A 4,014-nucleotide genomic window follows, 5' to 3' on the forward strand; every position below is an offset into this window, starting at 1 on the left:
TCCTTTGGGGGTCGAACGACCCTTTCACAGAAGTCACCGATTCATAACAGTAGCAAAGTTACAGTTAGGAAGTAGCAACAAAAATAATGTTATGGTTGGGAGATCACCACAACATGAGGAACTGTATTAAAGGGTCGTGGCATTGGGAAGGTTGAGAACCGCTGCCCTAGGAAGACCATTTCTCTTCTTGGGCTCCGCCACTCACTTTGCAACCAGACAAGGTGATTGTGATGCTCACCTCACCATCCCCCCTCTCCAGGATGATAGGGCCTGTGCTGTCTGTTGTCCAATGTCTGAAAGTGGTTGTATCAGATGCTCTGCCCACCTTTATAGTTGATGGCATGAGAACAAGTCTGCTGCCAGCTACTCCCCCAGTTTTTAAAAATTCTGAATTGATGCAAACAAATGCTTCATCATTTTCTTCACGAACACCTGGCTGGATGATGTGATTCATTGCATTCATTACCCCTCCCCTTTTGGAACAATTAATATCCAGTTGCATATTTTATGAAAGGTTACTGTGTTTTAAAATATACTAAATAAATAGCACTCTAACATAAGAATAACTTGTGAAGTTTGAGATTATTGGTACATGGTTTTACGTAGCAATGATAAATCTATTTGGTGCTTTTGTGCTTAACATGATTTCATCGAAGTATTTTGTGTGTTGGTTAATTTCATGAACTGGGAGTGGATTCAAATTCGTCATGTGTTGTCATTGCTTCCCCAACCAAATAAACTAGTTACTCCCTCATCGTCACACATTTAAGAATTTTTTTTAATTGTTGTTTATACAAAAGTTCTAAAATACTTGTTGAGTTTTTCAAACTATTAGTTCTTTTGATCATTTTTTGTTTATTGAAAACATTTTAGTAATTGTCTCAACATATGCATAGAAGTCTAATGGTTTGTTAGAATGAAATTCAGAACTTTATATATTGTGCCGCCTGTCGTTTGTGAAACTATGAGTTAGTCAAAAAGTATTGCTACAAAAATCATAGACCTATTAATTTAACAGAATGTAAAGTTAAAGACAAGGCTTTCTGCGCCCATAAACTTACAGCCTCTGCCAACGGGGTAGTTTCTATTGAGTCATCATAAATCCGAATTGATGCAGTGGCAGGGGATTGCGTTGTTTTGTTTGGAAAATGTATACACTTTAAAAGACATGTCCCCAAGAATGTTGCACTCTGATTTATACCTCATAGACATGGCAGTTTTGTTGTCTGGCACCCTTGATGTACTCAAGGACATTCCTTTTCAATGCTCTGCTTTTAGGGACAAGAAAAAAATCTGAAGGGACAAGATTAGAGCTATAGGATAATGTTTCCTAATGAAATTCTCATGGGCTAGCACTTTAATCTCGAAGAATGAGCAGGTGTCTTGCCATTATAGAAAAAAGTTCAAAAAAACCCAAAAAAACAAGTTCATTAGAATGTCAAAATACAGAGGAATTTATACCAAGGGCTCAAGTAGAAAGTATTTTGGAAATGATGACAATATTATATGCACAAATATGCTTGATACAATTGATGTATGAAATGTCTTAAGAGCTGTAAGAACCCCCAATAAAATGATTTTTAAAACTAAAAGAATGTCCAAATACAGTGACCGTGGCTTTATGAGCTGGCTCCTGCCTTGAATCTAACTGCCCCAACGGATCCCTGGGATCCATTGCGCTGATCCTTCTTTTTTTTTTAGATGCCGTAAGACTCAGGCAAGTGTATTACTGAGAGAACTTGTCTGCAGCCATTCGGCATCAGAGAGACATTTAATTAAGCACACGTGATTGGAAATACACCCTTGAATGTTTAATCTAGACCTGTAGTACCAATACTTTTTCACTTAGCTTGTATATCTAAAATAAGCAACATCCTTTGGATGCAGTTAACTATTCAACTAAAGTACATGAGTTTGGAACATAGTTGTCTTGAGTCAAGATTTCAAGTGATCTCTACTGTGTTCTCTATCATTACTTGTTTTGTTTATCATTACTTTTTAAGTATTTTTACTCTTGCTTCATTAAAGCACAATACTCTTGAAGACTAATGGGTCGTAATTTTGTTGACTAGATTTATATGATGTCTATTATATCACAGCAAAGATGTTCATGATCAGAAAAAAAGAAAAATAACGGTTGGGATACCTAATAAGTGTACTAGTTTCTAGTGTCAATAACATTAAAATAGCTACCATATACTTTCTGTGGTTCGGGGTTTTTAGACAACTTTACTGGGTGGTTCTGGCACACTATCTCCTATGAGTCTACAGGCAAATTGTCCACCAGGACTGCTGTCATCTACAAGGTTCTATCTAGTGGGGCTGAAACATCACCTTTCAAGCCTACTCGTGTTGTTGATAGGTCTCAGTTCTGTGCCACTTGGGCATCTCCACAGGTAGCCCGAGAGTCCTCACAACATTGCAGCCGGCTTCCTTTGAGCCAGGGATCCAAGACCAAGCAACACCACACTAAATTTTGTAACCCAGTTTCTGAGTCACGGGCTATCTTTCACCTTTTCATTTCCTTTAGAAGTCGTTTCCCAAAGTCAGCTCATGTTCAGCTCATATAAGGGCATGAATACCAGGAGACAAGTAGTGGTAACTATCTTGGAGTTCTAAAAAAACACTCAAAAACTACCCCACTGAGTTATAAAAATAACTGCTAGCATGATGGATAATAAAAGGTTCTAAGATAAAGTAATAATTAAATCACTAAGGTTATGCATTTTAGATTTTTGAAAGTGTCAAAAATAGGATTTTATTTTATTAGATTTTTCTCCCCCAAGAACTTTATTGACACATAATTTACATATAGAATTGAATAGTCCCCCCCAAAATTGAATAGTCCGTTCAAACATTTCATGGGGGGATTGTACAACCACCACCACATTCATCCTAGAGCCTTTCCTACCTTCATGACTATTGCTTGTTTTTTGTTTGTTTTTTGACTATTGCTGTTTTTTTAAGCTAAAATTCATTTTTTAGTGAAGGTCTTTTCTTATGGAAGAAAGATGTAAGTCAAAAATCCTTCCAAATTGTTAAAATGTTCAAAAACAGAACTCAAAAACTTAAATTGTGTCTGGTAAATCAGCGTTTGTTTCACTCATATTTTAATTTTAAAAATTCCTCGTTTCATTAAAATGGTTATTTTAAGAACATTTTCCTCTGAAGAGTGCTTTAGATGTATTTAATCTGTAGCTTTTGTTATGTAGAGTTTTCATTACCAATTTTTAGATATTCTGAAACTAGGCTTTTTAAACTCTAGAAATGTCTCATGTTTATGGTTTAATTTAGGTTGCCTCTTTTTATTTCTAGTACTGTAACTGAAGTTATTTTTATGTTATAATCTTACTATCTTTTAAAAATAAAACTAATATTTTCTTGTGATTTACCCCTGTCCTATGTAAAGTTGCTGTAAAGTTGTTGTGGTGGTTGGGCACCACAGCTCAATGGCAGTGAGAAAGAGGTGACAGGATACATAGCAAATTATGTATGTCCCACTTAGCAGCTTTGATGCACATTGTTGTGTGACACTGTTTACAATGTTCGCAATGGATTCTCCAGCTCTGTTTGTGTGGCTCTAGTTCCCCACCCCCTCCTTTACGTAGCATCTTTGTTTGGGGTTAATGCAGAGCAGTTGGTCTTATAGATTAGATTGTTCAAGGGAGAACAATATTTACAGATGATTGACCCAATATTTTATTTGGCTAAAAGGTGACCCCAGAAATAACTTCAGTTCTAAGTTCAAAGACTATCTTAGGGCAATTGTCTCAGGGGTTCCTGTTCTTCTATTTTCTATCAGTTCTTTTTTTTTTTTTTTTTAGGAATTTGAATTTTGGTTAACTTTTTTTTTTTTTCATTCCCTCTAGCACCTTTGGTTGCATTCCTGGTCAGAATGGTTAGTTGTGGTGGTTGGGCACCATCTAGTTCTTCTGATCTCAGGTTAGAAAAGGCTGTGGTTTGTGTGGGCTTAGTTTTGTGAACTAGTGTCATCTTTGAAGATTTGGTTTGCTT

The 4,014-nt window shown here is 36.2% G+C and overlaps 1 protein-coding gene across 2 annotated transcripts in view; it reads left to right on the forward strand.

Moving 5' to 3' along the window:
• The window catches only part of SMN2 (survival of motor neuron 2, centromeric), a 24,428-nt gene that overhangs the window by 19,439 nt on the left and 975 nt on the right, over nucleotides 1–4,014 (forward strand). The gene's annotated exons all lie outside the window — the stretch shown is intronic.

This window comes from Echinops telfairi, unplaced genomic scaffold (assembly GCF_000313985.2).
Source record: "Echinops telfairi isolate 266 unplaced genomic scaffold, ASM31398v2 ScPeMD7_7469;HRSCAF=8507_1, whole genome shotgun sequence".
Classification (NCBI taxonomy): Eukaryota; Metazoa; Chordata; class Mammalia; order Afrosoricida; family Tenrecidae; genus Echinops; species Echinops telfairi.